The sequence below is a fragment of the Lissotriton helveticus genome, chromosome 8 (genome assembly GCF_964261635.1).
Source record: "Lissotriton helveticus chromosome 8, aLisHel1.1, whole genome shotgun sequence".
NCBI lineage: Eukaryota > Metazoa > Chordata > Amphibia > Caudata > Salamandridae > Lissotriton > Lissotriton helveticus.
The window spans coordinates 893,113,433-893,136,015 of NC_136069.1; the positions used below are offsets into that span (position 1 = coordinate 893,113,433).

Consider the following 22,583-nt stretch of genomic DNA (forward strand, 5'->3'; position numbering starts at 1 on the left):
TGCCGATACAGCAAAACATCTTGAACGTGTGGAGCATCTCCTCAAGACTACTGCAGCTAACAACAGGGACCTAGAGGTGGGGTCCAGCTGAAATAAAATTCATATAGCTGGCATACCAGAATGCACTGATGCAGAACGGATGGATACCTTTGTGAAACAACTGTTTGGGGAACTCCTCGATAGGAAGCACTTTACAGATACTTTTATAGTCGAGCGGGCCAGTTCCTTGGTCGATACCCTGACAGATCATTGCCAGGCTTTTAAACTTTAGGGACCATGATAGTGCACTATGTATCACCCGCAACAGGGGGCACCCTACAAAATCAGATCTGCAATCTCGCTATAGCCGGACTATACTCCAGTAGTACAAGAGACCCGCTACAAGTTTACTGAGGTTAAATGTACTCTCCAAATGTTGGGCCTAAAATATGGGATGCCCTATCCTGATTGGCTCCGGGTGGATCCGTATGGCCAACATCACATCTTCAACACTCATGCAGATGCTGAAAACTTTTGTAAAACGCATTTCTCCAGTAAAATCTCTCTCTGGCGCAAGTCCCGGTAGAACAGCTCCCGGAGACCCACCGCCTGCTTCACCTGGGACACACTCATTGTAGCCTGTACGAATGTTTTGCTGATGTCTGAAAGGGTCACCTTTTTTATTCCTGCTTATCATGTTTACCATCCATTGGCTTACACCATTGGACTATGTATTGTATTGTACTGCGCTACGCTATTTTTTCTTATATTGCTCATTTTGTAAAAACCTGAGGCGGGTCGAGGACAATCGATATTTGCCCGGCGGTATTGCCTCTGTGACCCTCTAGTTATTTAATCAATGAAGAGGCAGGCGCTGGAGACTGGAAAGCAGGAAACAAGGTTTTTTATTCTCTCCGGAGGAGAACACAACGAAACGGACAGAAGGTATCGTTCTGAGGTGCTCTAGATACATTTCTGAGGCCTGGCCTCTTATACCCTGGTTTATGACTTTATTGTAAATTACACATTCATGTTAAAGCTTTGATGTATGGAAAAGACATTCCCGGAAATCCCCTTTGGGCCCGTTCCCACACACATTTACAGTTGAAGTCCCCACCCTAGTCACAACAGGTGATGAGTATCACGCAGCTGGATATTCCGCCGATTCACGGAATGTGGGGGGTTTTGATCGGATCTCATGGGGTGGGGGCTTTGATCAACCCGGGGATCCTTTGATGGGGGAAGCTTTCTATTGTACGGGGAGGGGCAAGGAATGGTATCGGCAGAGCTGGGTGTCGGCCTGGGAACGGGGAAGACAAAACGGGCACACGGGGAAAAAAGGGGGTTTGCATCTAAGGGCCGGAGATCATGAAAGGGAAGCAGGGTGGTGTCGCGCTGGGAACAGGATGAGGGCCTGGGGCAGAGCAGCGCCGAAGAGGGGTTTATGACTCAAGGCAGGTGCAAGCAGGGGGTGGTCAGCGTGCAGGCTTAGTGAAGGCGAAGGGCTATGTCAGGGGCCAGCAGCATGCAAAAGGGTTCGCTCTGATCGGGGCATCTTAAAAAAATGGCGGGCGCGCACGACAAAAGTGTGGCATCAGGGGAAGAGGCAAGATGGCGCAGATAATGTTCACCAAAACGTACTAATTTTCAACAGTCCTCCCTTTAACATATTCAAGACATCTTGCCGGTTCATTTTCTACTCGGTTCTATTGTGGTGGGCATGAGAAAGGAAACGGTAGGAACCCTAGAGGAAAAGAGTTGTAAACAATACATTTTAACATTTCTAGTTTTTAGGAGGTGGGCCTATTTGATAAACTTTGATCAATTTGTTTAGCAGGAAAGTCATAGGAATGTAATACAAAAACGATTCTGTAGCGAGAGCAGCAAGCATATTTCATACTGGCAGGTTATTACATATATATCAGGTTCGGATTGGAGCATGATCAATACAATGGCGGCTGGGAGAGAAATGAGGTCTAGCAGAAACGGCGATTGGGGATGTCAAATGTTCGAAGTTTAACGAGTTCTTATCATTCTTTGTTGCCTTTCGTTGGCGCTGTTGAGCACCGGCGGTGGAGCTACAAGTCCAGCTCTGTTCTAAGTTCTGCGTTGCAGGGCACGACCCTTTCCTCGTGTTTCTGGTCGGAAAGGTCCTTTTCGCCCTGTGTCCTTTGAGGTGATTGTCAGAAAGTTCAGATGGAAGAAGAGCGTACGAAACAGTCCATAGGGTAGGTCAGAGGAAAAGGGGGATGGAGCAAGGCCAAATTAGGAACAAACTAGGGGAACGAGAGACTTCAAACAGGCGGGCGTGTGACCGAATTCAGAGAGCGGGGACTTGTCGACAGACACTGGACATCGAGCAGGGGCATCAGGTCGACCCTTTCTTCTCATGTTGTCGAAAACAGTGCCTCGTCCTGCAGCTCTTTTCTGTCGTGGTCTCGCCTTGGCTAATGTCGCAGGTGTTCCTTAGTCTGCAGTCAGGCCTCGTGCTCCCACATCCGGTCCTTTTCTCCTCCAACAGCAGTACCCTTAAACAAGTTTGAAAAGACAGTCTTTAGAGAATTTGCAGATGAAGATAATCAAAAAGTCTATTTCTCTCCCAGCTCCAGGCAAAGAATGAAAATGCCCGTTATATTAGTGTTCACAACTGGCATATGAATGACCGGTGACGGGCCTGTTGGATTTACTATGACTTTCCTTTACAATTATTTATTACAGTCACGACAGTTCATCTGATAGTGACCCACCTTCGTGAGACGAACCTGGCAAAGATATGCCGTTCTCTAGAGTTTTACATTTACAAAGGGTACTGTGAGTCGTCAACATAGTACTACACAGGTATTTTGCTGAGAGACGAACATGGCTAAACATTTCCTTTCTATCGATGCATCCTGCCTTTCAACTACTACGGGGTTCATTTCGATGATTTCTTTATCTTGGACTAGTCTGTTAACCTTGTAAAACATCACTCTGGATCCTACGTAACCTTTTACAGCCCGATTACTTAGTTAGGAGGGACAGGGGTTTTATGGGGAACAACCAGGGACATAGGAAACTTGTGGTAAGGGTATAAATCGACCCATCTCTCACAACCGGAAATGAGGGGTAGTTTCATAATTCCAGTTTTTGGGCGGCTGATACAGGGGGGTGTAACAGGGGTGATCATTTTTCTGGTTTGGGTATTGCGACAATTCGGGGAGGGGAGGGTCGCGTATTCTGAGGTCCTTGTTTTATACCATAGGAGCCGTCGACATGTAGTTCCCTTATTTCGGGCCAGATTAGGGAACCTCTGTCGTCTTACCTGTCCTTTCCCTTACGGCCCAACCTCGGTTCATTGACTTCTAGCGGAAAAGGAGAGGTAATGACGCGGCCTCAGGGTGATTGTATTAAAGACACGTTTTTGTGCAAATACTGACGGTATTTGAAGCCAATTAGGTGGTGTGCTAGGGGTGGCAGTCTGCCAATTTCGGGGCTAATCACTCGGAAGAGTGGGAGTGCAAAAATAAAGGGAGAGAGAGAGAGAGAGAGAGAGAGAGAGAGAGAGAGAGAGAGAGAGAGAGAGAGAGAGAGAGAGAGAGAGAGAGAGAGAGAGAGAGAGAGAGAGAGAGAGAGAGAGAGAGAGAGAGAGAGAGAGAGAGAGAGAGAGAGAGAGAGAGAGAGAGAGAGAGAGCGCAACGGCAGGCTAAATAGTACACGTGCAACAGAGAGGGTGGCAGTGTATTCAAGAAAGGCTATTTAGTGCATTACACAGTAAAGGGCATTCACGGGTCTGCGTTAGAATCTTGTAATCATGCAGTTTGAGCATTAGACAGGGTAGAGGGGACGTGCCTTGAGAAAAAGGAAAGAAGAAAGGAGGTACCATTTTGTCGCACTTTCTCGCATTCTCGGTCCTTCGACCAGTTAGGCCGACGCCTCAGTCACACACACACACATTCCCTCATAGTTTCGCATCATACGTGACATGGGTTCATTCGTCCGGTCTGGTTTAAGGGTGATCACTTTTTATCAGGTTGTGCTAATTTTTCGGATTTGTTCAATACGTGAGTAGTTTGCAGGCGTGCTTAGACACCACCTTGCGGCGCTAGTCCGCTTCGTGTATTAGACATGGCAAGGCTTCAGATCTTCGCCACACCTTGGCTGTAATCTCTGATGTAACCTGCAGAGGGAGGAAAAAGGGGGTGGGGGAGACAGCATTCGCGCATATTCAAACACATGGATTCATAAGACCTTTACTTACCTCTTACTCGTCTTTCCTCCTCGGGGCAGGGTCCCCGGGGATATGGTTTCTGGAGTCGGGGGGGGGGTAGTGTGTCCATATAGGTCGTGTGCGGGGAAACGTAAAAAGGAAACCAGAGGTGCTTAGTGCGAGGTATCTAGTCAAAGGATGTATCTCACTATCGGGATCCTTAAACCTCTTTCAACGCTGTGGCGTTCTAAGGTTCTTCGGTTCTTGGGTCAGCTCCGTTCCCTGATACTTTGGAACGTTGTACCTTATCACATTTACATTATTTCATTTCACCCTCCTTTTACATTCCCTCATTTACACCGTTCGTTTTACCCATCCTTGGAAGTCAAGGTCTTCCTCTACGCGAGAGTTCATGAGTCAGTCGCGTACTTTGAAGGCGGAGTGTCGTGTTGTCGATCCGATCCGTCCTCCAGGGCTGGGCAACCATCTTCTTTTAACCTTAAAGAGAGAGCAGAGTAGGGTGCACAGAAAAGAACTTTCCCACCGATCCCACATTTTTTTTTTAAAATAAAGCATGCAATACCCGTCGATAGTTTCAAAAAACTTTATTTTGCAAAATCATTTCAGCATGAGGATTACGAGGGTGCGGTCGTATTTGGCCGGTCGTGGCAATGGCTAAAGTGCGTACAGTGGGGGGTGTCGTTTGCAGCAATAAAAACATCGGAAAGTTTTACTCATTCATTTGTAAGAGACTAAAACGTCTATTAATTGGCTGGGGGTTCGGGGGGCATTTATTTTCATAATTTAGAAGCATAATCATAATAGTGGTAATCAGATTTCCTATATGCATACCGTACGTGTGCGTCGTAAATGAGGTTTACATCAGTCATAAAAATATAATACACTGTACATTTGGAATCAACATTTGTAACGGGGATCCTTTCATACTGTTCGTCGAGTGAGTTCTCCTTGTCTTTTCTAACCAAGTGTACAAAGGATCATATAAAATCTCAGAACATCAAGTTTATATTAGTGCGAAGGAACACCACGAGGTGTTCGTAAGTTCCGACTGATACCAGCGCCATTTTGGGCGGGGCCGGCTCAGTCCGGAAGCAGCATCAGGGGGAAATGTTTCCATTACTGGCAGTTTGGACCAGAGTCCTTTTCGGCAGTTCTAGAATTCATGCTAACAGAAGGAGTGGCAATGTCATGTTTGTTTCGTTGGCGATCAAGGCAGCCGTCCCTTACCGGAAGCCTGCAAAGGCCGAAGGTTCCGCCGGGGACCTTTGTAGGATCTTCAAGGCTGCGGAGATGCTGTCGGAGATGGGGGCTCGTGCTCCAAGGGGCAAATGTTCGAGTTATATTGCTGGTCAAAGTTACTCTAGTGGCCGGGGCCCGCCTTCCAGCGGACCCAGACGCCATTTTGAGGCCCTACAGGGGCCACTCTCGTCGAGTTTGCAAGAGTGGGAGAGATCCTTCGGAGTGAACGGAAGAGGTCCCTGTTGTGTGAAAGCGGGACGTTCAGCTGGGGTGCAGCTGTGATGCCCCCACCTGGGGGGGCGAGGGAGACTCGTTCGCATCGTCTCCTTCTCCCGGTGCACTCCATGCCGCTCCTTTTCATCGCCCCGCATGAAGGTCTCTCCACATCCGGCGTTCCCCAAGTCCTGTGCTCAGTGCTGTGGGAGCATGGCCACCTGTGGCGCGCATTCGGCGCGGCACGAGTATCAGTGCAGTCATTGCAGGTTCGGTGTTCCGAAAATATGGTCACCATTGCACGTTCGGTGCTGCGCAAGTACTGGGGTGCCACCATGGTGTGTTCGGTGCTGTGGAAGTATTGGCACCATCGCCTGACTGGGGGTGTTCGGCGTCGGGCCGGGGGCTGGGAGACCTCCTATCGGTGGAGGTGGGAGAGGCTCGTCCGCGTCGCCTCTCCCTCCCAGCCCAACTTGGACAAATTGTTGTGGAGGTACGTGCAGGACATCCCGCCGTCCAGAGCTGCTGCGGCTGTTACGGAAGAGAAAAGGAAAAAAGGGTGCCTCGTTCTCCTCTGGACATGTGGCGGGACTACTTAAGTCTATCCAGGCCCGTTGCGGCTGGCTGAAGAGACATGTGGCGGGACTACCTACAACTGCCCGGGCTGCTGGCTCCTGCCTCTCCTCCGGCTCCCCCATACGTTAAGATTTCCTGACCAAGAGTTGGCGGCCGGGCCCGCCTTATATGGGTTGCCGTTGGTTGGGCGTAGCCGTAACCCTGCCCTACTTTGGAAGGTTCCAGAATGGGGGGGGGGGGCGAATGTTCTGTTTGACTTTCGTTTTCTACAGTTTACCGTTATTATTCCTTGTTTGTTGTGTTAAATTAAAAGTTCAAGTTCATTAATGGTCTACGGATTTTGTTTTACCATTTCTTTCTTTTCAGGTTGTTTTTATGCTACGTTTCTGCTAACAGGGGTTGAGTAACACGGAAACACGTGTAGAGGGATGACGCAGATTTGTACATTACATACACACAAACTCAGACGGGGGACAGTACAAGTACGACATACAAAGACCCAAGACGAATATAAAACAGTTATTGGTCATAATTATCTCTTTCCGTCAGTGAATTTGAAACGAGGCTGGGTTCCCGTCTTGACGTTGCCCGACCTAGGAAAACTTGAGCATGCCGCTGAAATTGTCCTGGCGAAATCTGTGCCATCGGGCATAATCAAACGTGGTGGTTCTGTCTGGTCTGTCTATGTAAGTCGGGTTCTTCTTTGTCTCGCGCTTTTTCTTGTACTGCCGGTCTGTTGTTCCTGTCGGCCCTTTGCCTTTACTCACGCTCAGTAGAGTCGGGCATTGGGCTTTCCAGTGTCCGACATACCTACAAAAAGCGCATTGGGCTGGCCCTAAGTCTGGTCGTCTTTTGTATAGTGTCGGGGGATAAGTTGTGGGTAGCGATGTCCTGGGGTTGTCCTGTCGGTATATTTCTCCCCTTGGTTTGTCCTCGTCTTTTCTCTGTCGTTGCATAGCCTCTCTGCGCCACATACCGAGACTGTCGAGCATAATTGGCGTTGTCTTATTATTTCGAAGGGCTATTTCTAACGTTTCTATTTTATCAAGGTCAAAGGATCCTGCCAGTGGCCACTGTTTGTCTTGACTCTCTTCGGTATACCTGTGCCACAATTTATTATAGGCTATGGTGACTAATCCATAGTTTATGAACATGTCCTTATTAGGGGTGCCTTCTAGTGGAGCTATATGGTCCACCTCTAATACACGGTCCGGGCTAAACAGGCTATTAATCAGTGGGGAGAAGACAGACATGACGGCTCGTAACGAGGGACTAAAAAGTCAGCACTGCCTATCTTATCACTAGGTGCAAAGACCGGACAGAATATTTCTATTCAACGTTGTTTGCAGGCAGTGAATACCTCATGGATCAAAAAATAATAAAAAGACCAATAAATAACAATGGGGAGAATGAGTAGGTCCGCAAGGATCTGCGTTACCTACCCTTTTCACTATCTGCAAAAAGGGTGGTCTCTTCCCTGTTTGCAGACAGGGAATCTCCAGGAAACAATAGTTTTGCGAACAACAGTTCAGTTTCAAGTAATTATTGAGTGGGGGAGAAAAAATAAGCACGGCTGCTGCCCTACCTATCCTCCACTGCTTGCAAAGAGAGAGCCCGTTGTTTCTCCGTTTGTAGACAGTGAATCTCCAAATAAATAAAAAGAGCAATACTAGTATTTTTAAACAATCAAACAAACAAGCAATTATTTCGCAACTTGTCGTGATTACACGACCTTACCCGGACCATGTGGACAGTTTCTTGTCTTCCGAATCCAGCGCCCGATCGTCCTCTTTTTCTCGTATTTCTCACGGCACTCCTGATGGTCCCCAGTCAGGACCGTAGATCACTCGAGAGAGGTCTGTTCGGAACTAGTGAAGTTCGGATGATCGGTTGCCAGACGAGGGTCTATTGGGCAAGAGCTCTCCCGATCGTTGCAGTCGTTCACTCTGTCGTCGGGACCTCTCCCACTGGATCCACGAGTCGCTGATGGGCCCCACGCTTGGGACGCCAATTGTAAAAACCTGAGGCGGGTCGAGGACAATCGATATTTGCCCGGCGGTATTGCCTCTGTGACCCTCTAGTTATTTAATCAATGAAGAGGCAGGCGCTGGAGACTGGAAAGCAGGAAACAAGGTTTTTTATTCTCTCCGGAGGAGAACACAACGAAACGGACAGAAGGTATCGTTCTGAGGTGCTCTAGATACATTTCTGAGGCCTGGCCTCTTATACCCTGGTTTATGACTTTATTGTAAATTACACATTCATGTTAAAGCTTTGATGTATGGAAAAGACATTCCCGGAAATCCCCTTTGGGCCCGTTCCCACACACATTTACAGTTGAAGTCCCCACCCTAGTCACAACAGGTGATGAGTATCACGCAGCTGGATATTCCGCCGATTCACGGAATGTGGGGGGTTTTGATCGGATCTCATGGGGTGGGGGCTTTGATCAACCCGGGGATCCTTTGATGGGGGAAGCTTTCTATTGTACGGGGAGGGGCAAGGAATGGTATCGGCAGAGCTGGGTGTCGGCCTGGGAACGGGGAAGACAAAACGGGCACACGGGGAAAAAAGGGGGTTTGCATCTAAGGGCCGGAGATCATGAAAGGGAAGCAGGGTGGTGTCGCGCTGGGAACAGGATGAGGGCCTGGGGCAGAGCAGCGCCGAAGAGGGGTTTATGACTCAAGGCAGGTGCAAGCAGGGGGTGGTCAGCGTGCAGGCTTAGTGAAGGCGAAGGGCTATGTCAGGGGCCAGCAGCATGCAAAAGGGTTCGCTCTGATCGGGGCATCTTAAAAAAATGGCGGGCGCGCACGACAAAAGTGTGGCATCAGGGGAAGAGGCAAGATGGCGCAGATAATGTTCACCAAAACGTACTAATTTTCAACAATTTGTTCAATAATTATTACCGTTATACATTTACTGTTTCTTCCGGGATTTGCTCTTACGGGCGTTGTCACCCCCCTTTGGTGTACACCACTATGTTTGTATCTCTATTTTCTTTTTGGGCTAGTTGGGTACTCCAGCTCTCCAGCTCATGTTTTGGCTGGTGTGGGTGGAGGGTATTCTTGTTTGTTGTATTTCACTGTCATGGTACACAAAAGGTTCATCCTTAAACACTTTCTTTACACATATTATTAGCTTTCAACACCATGCCCTCAGTCGCTAGTAGAGACAAGGATTTCTCACTCTCCTGCCTGTCATGGAATATTAGGGGTTTAAACAGTCCCCGTAAATGAAAGCAGGTCCTCCCTTATTTGCGTCGCCACAGGTTCCTGGTGGCCTTTCTTTAGAAGGCGCATTTGTCACCCAGTCCAGATTGTAGATACACAGCCACAATGGACATGCATCACTATTTTTCTCACTATAGCTACTACTTGCGTGTGGTGTTCATTCTAATACACAGCAGTGTCCCTTTTCAGCTGATACGGACTGCCACGGTTCCTGCTGCTCGATACCGGTTTGTAATAGGAGAGTTGGCAGGTCGTATAGTGTTACTAATCAATGTCTATGCGCCAAACACCTACTCCCCTGATTTCTTTAGATTTGTTATCACAGATCAGCCAATACCAGTCGGACTAGATTTTAATGGGACGCAACTTGAATCTCACTTGACATTCAGAGCTTGATCTCACTGGCTCTGCAACCATTTCCAGACCTCATTCTTTACAGACCCTCCCAGACTTCCTTGACACATTTCCTTTGACAGGTGCATGGCACCATAAATTTCAGAAACAGCGGGAGTATTCTCTACTGTACCCCGCACAACATGTGGACTTGCATTGACAATTGGCACATGTCTCCAAGCGTGCTCTTGTGGTTACACACCATCGCTCATTTCCCCCGCACGCTGTCAGACCACACCCCTGTTGTGAGCACACTACACCAACCCGTATGTGTCCCTATGTTTTGACAGTGGAGCTTTCCTTCTACCACGCTCTATGACACAGTTTTTCACTCAAAGCCTCGAGATTATATTGTAGAATTTTTCTCCACAAATACCGGCTCTGTTGAGAGTGCCTCTACACTGTGGGAAGCCTTTAAGGTCTATGAACGAGGAGTGTGCATCTTGAAGCATGCAAGGGTGCTTCGCAGTTGCATGCCGACCTTGCAAATGTGCATGCTAGGATGCCTGTGCTTGACTCTACTAACTGGGACGCGACCCATGACTATCCGCTACACAATAGATTGAAATTATTGCATGAGTTCCATGACCTTGCTCAACTTGTGGTCACTTATTTGGGAAAATATGCTAGAGAGTGTTGGTACGGTGAAGGTGAACATCAGGGCCACACACTGCCACGTTTGCTTCGTCCCCCGTATTATGTTACATACGAAACAGCAGAAGGCACTAAAGTCATTGATGCAGCGGCTATCCTTGCAGACTTTACTGACTACTAGAAGATGCTTTACATGACCCGTCCAGGTGCTGGTGAAGAGGCGCTGGCTAAGTGCCTGTACGAAATTGCCATGGTGTGGCTTGAGACTGGCCAACAGTAATTTGTTGCCACTTCAATCACATGTGAGGAGATCTCAAAGGCCATAGACTTGAGCGGATCCACAGCGCCTGGCTTGGATGGATTCATCAGCGACTTTTACAGGCATATAAATATATACTGACCCGCATTAATGAGAAATGTATGCGGAGTCTCTTGAACGTGGCCACTTACCCTCCACGCCGGGCGAAGCAGTCATCACAATCCTGCTCAAACCTAACAAGCCTTCTTACCACTGCACTTCATAGCGGCCATTTTCCCTTCTCAATTTTGACACTAAAATATTGGCCAAAGTCTTAGCTACCCGCCTTTCTCTATTAATGGATTGCACAATCTACCCCATGCAATCAGGCTTTGTACCATACCGCTCCACCTCAATTAATCTCTGTACCTTATTTGCTGTGATAAACCAAATCTACCCTACTCCTCCCTCAGTAGTTGCACTATTAGATGCCGTAAAGGCATTTGATTCCCCCGAGTGGGCCTTTTTGCATGCGACACTAGCAAAACTGGGCATACCTAACGGTTTTCATAAACTGATTTGTCTGTTATATCAGGACCCATTGGCCCGGATGACCCTAAATGGTACACTCACAGAACCTTTCCCTTTAACCCACGGTACACAACAGGGGTGCTTTCTCCCCATTTGTTTATAATCACCATGGACCCTCTTGTCGGTCATCTCCAAGAAAGACATAGGGGCCTCGGATTCTCCCATGGGACACGAATAGCTTCCCTTTACACATCAGACATAATGTTATTTGTTTGCATCCCGTAGTCAATTTGTCCCCACTTGTGTAAGAGATGCATAGATTCTGCGATTTCTCTGGATTGTGTCTTAACTGGAGTAAGTCAGAGTTATTTCCACTCACAGACGCCACTGTGCCGTGTGATCTTACTTTTCCCCTGCAATGGTGCACAGACTCTGCTAGATATCTGGGCATTCATATCCACAGGGAGCATTCAGAAGTAATACGCCGCAACTATGGACCTGCTTTTACGAAACTTAAGACACAGGTGGAAAGGTGGATTAATCTTCTGCTGGGCATATAGTATAGCAATTACTAAATTGATAGTGCAGCCCTGCTTTCTTTATCTTGTTTTAAACATTCCCATGGCCCTCACTAGCAGTTTCTTTACCTCCCTGTGTGGGCTGCTCATTCGACTAATATAGAATGATTCTCGGCCTCTCATCCGCTGGGAGGTCCTCACACTTCTATTTTTATGTAGTTCATGCGCATTATGCCTATTACTGGTATCTTCCGGATGCCTGGTTGCCATTTCTCAAACATGAATGAGCACAACTACCACATCTTCCCCATGACACCATAATGCCTCAAGGACTACCGCGCAACCCCAAAACAATTCAAACGCTAGCCACTACTAGTTGGGCATGGTTTAAACTAGTTGGGCATGGTTCGCAGTGGGGAATCTCTTTATTCCCCTCATAAGCAACCCTTGGCTCCCGCTCACTATTGACCATTGAATGCAGCGTACGATTGATGCGCACCAGCTGCGGGTCATGAGGGACCTATTTCTAGAAGGTGTGCTCAAGCTCATCTCCACGTTGGCTAAATCAGATTAATCATCGATTATAAATAGATTTACATTTCATGGTTTACACAGTACATTACGGGCAGTGCTGCCTACCTACCCGCCTCAACCCAAAGACTTATCACCACTTACATTATTGATCGCTCACCAGAAAATTGCCATCTGGTGACTAACCTATAGAGCCAGGACAGCAATGGAACATGACCTGGGTACTCCTATATAAGGTTTGGTATTACTGCTGTATGCAGACTAAACTCATGTCAGGTAATCACCGGCATAAGATATTATATCATGAGTATCTAAACAGATCCTACACTACCCCTGCCACACTGGCGAAATTTGACCATACCAGATCTCACAAGTGTCCGATATGTAGGGTGGACCATGCAAACTTCTTCCATTTGACATGGACTTGCGAGATGATAGCAACTTTTGGAAGGATAGCTTTTCCACTCTATCTCATATGATTGAACGACCACTTTCGGCTGAACCCTTTATGGCGTTATTCAGATATGTTAAGTTATTACCACTGGAGAGGAGTAGTTTTACTGTAATTGCTCTACTTTTAAGCTAAGCAACATATTTCACTTCATTAGGATGCTCGAACCCCCCACCCTACCCTCATGGTGGCAGCTTGGCTGAAAGACTTGTACTACTGTGACACTACTTCCAAATTGTAAGCTTCACTGTGGCCAATTACATCATGGCCTAAAGATAGTTGTAAACCACAGCGGAATTATTTGCGGTCCATGGTTGATTCTGCAAATGATGTATCAACGGATAGGTCATAAGTCCTCTGCGTCTATTGTATTTGACAACCCCTGCATCATTGTATGGTGGCGAATGTGCTTTTATTCCCCCTTTTTGTGGTACGTTCTGCTATATGTAGTCCTCCATTTGCCTGTGTCACTTAACCTCGAATATTGTTGTCCTTCCTTCTTTGGGTAACCTGTTGTACCTCATAAATAACCTTTTATTTTACTGCCATTATAGTAACTGGCTTCACTGTAGGTATTTGTTGAGAAAGGATAAAGTTTAAAAAAAAGTCAGGTCAAAGATCTTCCAATGAGAGATGGATAATTGATGCTTTTATATCTTCTCTTCCTCCTTTTCCCAAAGTAGTAAGCAGGTATATGGAAAGCATTCTATTATCTATAATAGTTGCCGAGGCAGTTTCTTTTTGTATACAGCCTTTAATAAATAAACATATTTGCAAGCAACATTGACTTAGCCCTGATCCAGACTCATCCGAATCAAGTGACACCGCACAGCTTAGCCTTTGTCTGTTGGAACATAACGGGCGTAAATACAAAATTAAATGTTAACGTATGGCCACATTTTTTTAAAACCTCACAAATTATTTGTATACAGGAAACCTGGCACACTGAACCTTTTTAATCTTGACGGCTTCTCAATAATTGAAACGCAAGCAACGCCTTCACGAAATGGAAGGGCAAAGGGTGGTTTAGCAGTTTTTCCATGGGATTTTGATGAGAGCCTCAACCATCTTTCAATGTTTGGCTCACAAAGAAGCAAACCAAAAGAACCACCATTCAAACAGGGGAAAACAGGTAACATCCATTAATACCTAACATTAGACTATAGTCAAGTAATGCCTCTGTATAGCCTAGTTCAGTGGTTTTGGCTTCTGCAGGGAAAGTAGGCACTTGACTGATGAAATCTGTCATGGATGTCTGGCACACCATCCAGCCACCAAAGTACACTACACACATCAAAGCCATGTCTGCCACCGCTGTAGGCTGACATTTGATTGTTCTTTGTGTTCATGCTAGAATATATGTATTTTTTAAAACACAGCTGTGCACTGGTGTCCACTCACTCCTTGCAGATTTAAAACAGTTCTACTTTCGGTTACATGGTTACATGTCCGATAACCCTAAAGAAAGTATATACCAACTCACCCTATTTCCAAATGTTGCTGCTATACTCAAAAGATTCTCAGTTTTTTATGGTAATACATTTTTATAATAACCAAGTCATTATATCTCTAGAGAAGGAGCTTGACATTTTTCTGAACCAGGTTAAGAGTGATTATTTTTGGGGGGAATTGGAATTTTTCATTTGGGCTGGACATTTTAATATCAAGAGATGTAGTGACGTAGATGAAAAATTATGTGGACATGGTGCTAGGGAGGATGAAAATTATACACATTCCCACATAACACATACGGTGAAGTAATTAATATGATAATCAATAAATACAATCTAGAAGTGGTGGACCAATCCCTATCAGAGGACACTTTAGAGCTACCAACCTTTGTAGGACACGGTCAATGCTCAATTATTGATCATAAACTAATCTCAGCACACAGCAAAATACAAACAGTGGAAATGGAGGTAAAAAAGGGTTGCCTAAGCAACCACCATCCATTGATCTTAACTATTAGATTATATTAAATACCCAGACATGGCCAAGCCTTGCACAGACTATAACAACGCAGGGAGAGAATGGTATCTCGATTAAATGGTCTGGCATAAACCCAAACATATTGGTAGAGAGATTGCTGACTGATTGCACAAATGATATAGAAATATTTAACAGGGAGGATTCCTCTAATAAACAGATTATTAGGGTTTTCTGTAACATTACCTCTGCAATTTCCCAACAGTTAGCTGGTTTGACTCAGACTGCACGGACGCTAACCAGCAACTAAGTTACGGTGGCCCTAGAAAAAAGTGCAAATGGAAAAGCATCAGGAGTTGACGGGTTCCTATAGATATTTTTTAATTCAAGATAGGTTTTTGGGCCCCCATATTACTAAAAATATTTAATACTATTACTGACGGCTTGATACCGAGATCATGGACTGAAAGTATTATCGTCCCGATATTTAAGAAGGGTAACAGGATGGATGCCAAATGTTATCGCCCGATTTCTCTCTTGGAGACCACTTCTGAGCTAATGGGCAGGATCCTATTGGAAAGGCTGGAATTATTAGGAACACAATATTCTTACCGAAACACAATATGGTTTCCGCAAGGAAATAGGGAGTGTGAAACAATGTATCAATTTACATGTACTAATCAGTAAATATACGATCGCAAAAAAGGGCCATTTACATCTTTGCTTTCTTGATCTTACGAGCGCTTTTGATATGGTTAATCATTCTAAGCTGTGGCAAACACTAACTCACATGGGTGCCCCAAATGATATTATTGCATACCTCTCACAAATCTATAGTCACTTAAGCGCTAGAGTTCTCTATGGGTTGGACGGAGAGTGCGCCACTAGCTTTAGGGTAACCCGGGATATCAGACAGGGTAGTGTGCTTGCCCCTCTTCTCTACTCACTGTATATAAATGGGGTTGATAAAGAGTTACAATAACTAATTGCCGACACACGAAAAGTTGGTAAACGCAAGTTCCAATTTGATTGTATGCGTATGACGCTGTTTTTCTTATCAAGAACTGCAAAACGGGCTTCAGCTCCTCATAGAAAAATTTGCAATTCTTATGTCTGAAAAAGACTTGGTACTAAATCTGGAAAAAAAACATTCACAATGGTATGTGGGCAAGGAAGAGCAGAAACAAAGATCCACCATGTACACAATGTCCCTATTGAACAAACAAACTCATTTGTATACATAGGTCTAGTCTTTACAGCCAGCGGATGCTGGAGAGCCCACATCGAGCAATGTAAACACAAATTAGCTATAACGACTGAGGCACTTTTTAGATTTTCCAAAAATATGGGCAACAAACCTATCAAAGAAACTATGAAATTATATAAGAATAAGTGCATCAGTGGTACCTGTTATGGTGCAGCACTTTGGGGAGCGGCAAATTGTACAAGCATTCAAACACAAGAAAATGCTTTTTTCCGAAGGCTGCTTGCTGGTACCCAATTCAACCCTTACTTACAGTGTTCATAGAAAATTGGGTGCCGCATACATATATGATTTCATAAGCACTACAAGTATAAACACCTGACACAGGATATGGCATAAAGAGGGCACGAAATTTACACAGGATGTTATCAAAGATTCTGTTGCATTAGAACATGGTAAGAAAATCCCATGGCTGAAATATATCAAAAGTCTTTTAAATGAATGTACTACAAACACTGAATAAGATACCCCCTCCCAAATACAAGATTATGATAAAAAACGTTGGAGACTAATTTGATCGACACACGTACATGGTTGAGGGAAGTCGATGCTAATACAAAACAAATGACGAAGGAGTTTTGCGACAGAACCCTTGGGACAGGGGTACAAAATTATCTAATACTGGTCACAAACTGATCACATAGATTTTATCTCACAAGATTAAGTATGGGACTGGCCCATTTTTTAATAGCTTATCCGAAAATGGACAAGTGGAATCGTACTTTGCCAAAGTGACCATGTGACGGTATATCAAACCAGACAACGTTGCACTTTATCCTTTTTTTGTGATTTTTATAGAAGGATTAGGAAAGAATATTTAAGCCCACTGTTTAGAAGTGAGAGGCTATTTCCTTATAAACCTGCCTTCGAATACATATGTGGATTAGCAAATCTAAAAGTTTGTAGTGCAGTTGTGGCCTTTATCCAGGAGGCAATTAAAATAAGACGTAACAACTCCCGTTTGGAGGCCTTGTTATATGAGAACTCTGGGTCACAAAATTACATACAATGATTTAGGGTAAGGAAAAGCCGAGAACCTGATTAAATGTCTCGAGACTGATGTGGGAGATAATAATTAGCAAACTGGTCACAAAATGATGTTGTTTTAAGGACACACTTTGTATTACTGCGTTTTTGTTTCTTGAACTTTGCAGTGCACTTTCAGAGTCAAATTCCCACCAGAAAATGGTGGTTATTGCACATTTGCACTTTATTTTCTTTTATGGTCATTGATCCTTGGAATTGCAAGAAACCGCTTGGTTATTTTAAACATTGTCTCCTGTATAGTACTAAGAATTACAAAATTGTATATATATCATGAAAATTGCACGATCTGTTGATGGTACCTTTGGACTTGTAAATTTGATTGGAAATTTTTAATTGAATTCTAAGAATTTTAAATGTGTTTATGTAGTATGCTTTTACGGTTTCTGTTTTTAAACCGAATAAAGCTTTGGAATTTGAAATTTTGATATTAAGAAGAAAATTCTTACAGTCACAAAAGTGCACTGGCATATATCAGACCTTTCATGGGTGCAGATTTACAACTTTCATAAATTCAAATGAGTATGACATTCACATGAATTTACAGAGGCAAGTCTAGAAACTATAGTCTTAGCAAACATATATTAATTCTATTCTTACCTGAGCAAATATAAATGCATATATTTGCTCATGCAAAAATCTGCAGAGCAAGTGCAAATTCACTTGTTAAAACTTGTTTTTCTCTGTGGTGCAGTAGCGGCTGGTGTCCGCGATGAGTGGCGGGCCATGGGGGAGGGAGGTGGGAAAGCAACAATTACAAAAACAAAAAAAGTACCTGTTCGTCCTGCTGCATTGCTGCTGTTCTCCTCACCACCACAGACTCCCAGAATCCCCTGCAGCCAATCCTGACGTGAGCAGTGTCAGGATTGGCCTGAGCGTACTTGATTTCGCTCTCAGGGAGCCTAGGAGCCTATGTCTGCCGTCTCCAACACAGCAATGCATCTGGGATTGGGGAAGAGCTTCGGTGTGCATGACGCTTTGGCTGGCCTGATAAGGTCGGCCAAACTGCCATGCACACTGATCACAGTGCCCACCACTCTCCCTCAATGATTGCCCCTGCCTTGCGATGGCCCCGCCCCCAAGATTCACCAGAGAGAGAAAATTGAAATGATAATAAACCTGGTTTATTATCATTTTAATTTTCAATGTTTGCAGCTTCTGGTGGGGGAGATACCGCTCCTCCGCCACCGCAGAGGAGCCGCCGCTGCTGTGGTGGAAATATTTTCCACCTTGCAGGAAAAAAGAAACATATTTCTTTAATCCCCACAGTTTTTGGATGGAGATAAGGTCACTTCCCATCCTGTAAAAGCGTTTGCTCCTGCCCTTATCAGGAGTACATTTCCTATGGTGGTAAGCAATTGGACAGGAGTTGGTGGATACCTATAAATTTTTAGGTGTGCAGTAACTAACGGGGAATTCCAGTTCTGGACCTATCACATTCTTCCTAATTCCAGTCCCTGTGAGTAGATACGTTCACACAAAAATAGTCATCTCCAACTTTTATAGGTGTAAGACAAACTTATATGCATAAATAACTAAGGATTGAGCCCATAACATTTTGACGGACCAGGCCTCGGAGAATTCGTCTAATATAGACATGTAAACCATAGTTTCACATGCATGGCAAGAAACAGAACTGACGCACAGCGAGATGAAGCGATTTAACGAATTATATTTGGTCAAGTATAGAGTCGGACTGCAAGGGGTCTCAATGACCCTCAGCTTGTAACCTAGGCACTGAACTGCAAGTCTAATCTGGATGTACAGTCACATTTTGTAAAATCAAGTTTATGTTTAAAAGAACAGTTGCTAAAGCAGTTTACAAGACTCTTTTCTGACAAATGAATAAAAAAAAAAAGAGAGCAACAGTATGAAGACAACAATGATATGCTTAACACTGCTATAATCTGCGTTATCAAAGTGCTGGTACTTTTAAAGCCCTACCTTGATCAGAAAGATGGCCTAAGCAGAGCGTGTTCATAAAACAGAGCCCTGATACAGTTCGGAGTTATGTATGATCATAAAGATGGTATAATCAAAGCCATGCTAGAATCCAAACACAAACAAAACTGTACCCAGAAACAATGGTAGAAGCGGGTAATAAAGCCCTGATATAAGGAGAACAGAGCCATCATTTGTCACCTCAATGCATGGGAAAAGTTACAAGACAAGTAAATGAAGCATTCTGTCCCTTGAACAGGTAAGTATTTTATAAAACGCCTCATCCTTGCCCAGTGCCCATCCTATAAGGTCATAGAACAGACCAAAGCCCAGCTCAAAATCTAGAAGTAGTTTCTGAACATACATTACATCCCCAAAGTCAATTCTGAAGTAAAAAAAAAATGACCAACTTCCTATTACTACTGTTTCAGAAGGAACTATCACTCCTTCAAATGAAGTGCAGAATGGAGGTAACCAGATCAAATGGTATCAAAACTAAGTAATGTCAATGTGGTCAGCACAGGTCTATCCTAAAAGTCGAAACATAAAATAAGGAAACAAGACTCTCCCTTTCATAAACAGATCGAACAACAACAGGCACATTATATAAGCACCCCACTCGCTCTTGGTGGAAGCCCTATGTAAGTGTAAAGGTATATTTATATTGGACAAAAAGTACTGCATCATGGGACAAAAATTCATGTAGGGCCTGCAAACACCTGATCTGCTACTGCTAAGATATTCTGCATAGCAAAGTACAAAAAAACAAAGCAAGGGTGCAAACTCTTGTAGAGCACAAGGCCCAAGAGTTTAAACTATTGTCCGCAACCATGAAGACACAGTGACAACACAAATTTTAAGCAACTGTTTAACTAAGCTATTTAAACACTTTGATCAAATACATATCAATGGCATAAAGTGCTACATTCTTGACAGATGACACTAACACAGACACCCATTACCCAAGTCACTTCCACCACACACACTACTATGTCAACTGTCAACACTGGTCAGTGCATGTTAACCTACTTTTTGTGTGGTTCTATAGTTAACTCAATAACAAACTAACTACCCTGGCCACTCTAACCTCTCGTAACGTTGTGACAATGGAGAAAGAGACGCAGGCCTCTCAAGGGGCATGCAAAGCTATCAACAATCACTTTGCCTTGTCAAAGTAAGAAACATCAACTTCCGAGCAACACACAGTCAGTCAAGTCACTCAATTGTGAATCTAAGTACTAAACTTTTACAAGTCTGTAAAACGCCGCCCTGAGTTTTTGCATTGGCCTGCTGGTTAGTGAGTTCACCTCATACAATGTGTTTTTAAGGGCAGTATAAAACCGCCACAAAAAAAGCCTGTTTGCTTAGTACGAACTGCCTTTCTGACAGCAGCCTCCCTGCTCTGGGTACTGTAAATAAATCGGATCCACCCCTCTCCTCCACCCAAGGTCAGGTGACTGGAAACTCCACACACCACCAGCAGAGTGAATAACTTGAAATTAGACAATACTTTAAAAGGGGCATTCTTCAAATACGTTTGTAAACAATAGCCAAATGGTGAGGAGATAAGTGACAATACACCAGTTTACTTGCAAAACGTGGACAGTGACACCCTTTGCTCTGTCTCCGAATGCAGTCAGATTCCCTTCCCCCGCGCACTAAATTGCGCGACCCACGAATTCACAACGACCTCACAGGAAGCAACCACGACATTTTTTCCAGTTAATATGTCAATAAATGAAACAGGAGCCCCAACGTCCACATGTGATGCAACAAACGATCAATCGTTATTACCATCCAAAAGAACACCCAGTATTTATAAAGGGGCACAGTAGGGAAGTTGTTCCACTCGTCATATAAACAACCGAGCATCTGAGCACAAGTCCTAAATATGCGCTCTAAAAACTCACCTCTCACACCCCAAGGGAGGGATCCCAGTCCCAGATTTTCACTTGTAGGAGCGGTGGGAGGGGGGAGTCACGTTCTTTGCAGAAAGGCACACTCATGCACAACCCAGACTCTTTCGATGGCTCTTTTTTTTTCACTTGCCCGGCATGGTAACTCTTCTGTGAATCCTGTCAACCATTCATGAGGTGGGGCAGCTGCAAACTCCCTCTCTCTGCCCAGGAGGTCGTTTCCCTTTGACACAGAAACGTTAAACTGATTGAAAGGGAAGTCCCAGAGCCGGAGGGGGAAGGGAACACGGAGAGGAGTCCCCCCTCCCCCAATACCAGTGTCTGATGTGATATGGCGGTTATAGGAGGTGCTTCACTGGGAGATTCGATGAGAGTGCGCGCGAGCGGGTGTTTGTTTCTGAGGAAGAGCAGCAGCCGCAGCTAAAAATTGAATAATATCTTCCTAATACACACACCAGCCTCAAGCTAAGGAGCTCAGCCAGTGACCTGGGGGGAAAAAAGACAAGTCACTCATTTGGGTTGAGGGAGGGGGAGGAAGCAAGACAAATCTTCTCGGTTACACACCTCCCCGCCCCCCTCTGAGCCCAGAGTGCACTAAAGTAACCCCCGTCTGCTAATGTATTATTAGGCTGGAGTGCTCGCTGCTGCTCGACGCGCCCGCCCAGACTCCCGCCCTGCCCCCTCAGGAAACGGGCACGTTGTGATGTGCATTTACCGCTTTATGAAACACATAAACATTGCTTTCAGTAAGTGGATACATGTATTTTTTTTTAGTTCAAAATAAATTCATTTTGTTGGTTCCCGGTATTAAATTATTTGGGGGCGTTTCTGTTGGCCGATAACCTTTGTACACAGTAACGAAAGGAAGTGAAAAACACTCAGCCCTAAGCTTGTAAACACATTATTATATGCTAGGTACGATTCACCCAGCAAAGTCAAGGATGCATCCATTCCATACGAGCAACAAAGCATGTTCTTCGTGTTACAAAACCAAACAAACAATTGAGCCAGGGGGCGTGAAGTTCAACATCCCTGCTGCTGAAAATGTAAACAGACAAAATGTTCCACTTCGCAGTGACCCTGACATTCATACCACACCAGGAAATCAGCTTGAGAAGAGGTCCCAAGGTCCACACAAAACTGAGAGGAAGGTACCAGTGAAACACAATTACAGTTTTTAAAGACACACAAGAAAATCGCGCACTTACAGTATCTTTCCATAGCTGTGATTCAGCAATATAGAATTCAGCAAAAAATCCGCTACAATCCAGGCCCCCGGGGTCATCTCCCTCGGCGTTCTACATGCGCTATGATTTGTTGTTATATTTCTCTGATTTCAGACAGATTAAGAGCTGCGAACATTACATCCAATCGAGGGGAAAAGACAGCAATACAACCCAGCGTAAAGTAAATGATGCAACATTGCCCTGGTTACATGTGCTTTTCCCTTCCCCCACATTGCTGGCTTCTAAGACTTGCAGTGTTTTTTCCGCCTGTTGGGTCACATTGTGGCTGATTGATTCTCCTTTCGCCTTGCTCAGTCATTCAGATTTGGAAAGTAAATAACAAGTTGACATCATTACAGCTCTCTGCATTACTGTGACACATTCCTCGCTTTACCATAACACGTCTACTATCAGCGCACTAGAAAATTGAGCTGGGAGAAGTTGCAGACCAGTGCTATCTATATAAACTAAACGCAGAAAAAGAGAAATGGAATTTTACATGCCTTGGTTGTAACAAAATATTGTGATGCCTTGGTACCTTTATATCTTGTACGGGTTTTAATTTT

General features: G+C 44.7%; 1 protein-coding gene across 3 annotated transcripts in view; it reads right to left on the reverse strand.

Annotated features, from left to right (window-relative positions):
- Positions 1-22,351, reverse strand: part of LOC144772966 (F-box-like/WD repeat-containing protein TBL1X) — a 952,308-nt gene extending 929,957 nt beyond the window's left edge. For 2 of the 3 annotated variants that reach the window (XM_078657675.1, XM_078657677.1), the window contains exon 1: positions 20,786-21,200. The gene's annotated coding sequence lies outside the window, so the exon portion shown is untranslated. Of the gene's footprint in view, positions 1-20,785; positions 21,201-21,999 lie in introns of those variants that run through there. The other variant, XM_078657676.1, reaches the window with a different exon arrangement.
- Positions 22,352-22,583: the final 232 nt, after the last annotated feature.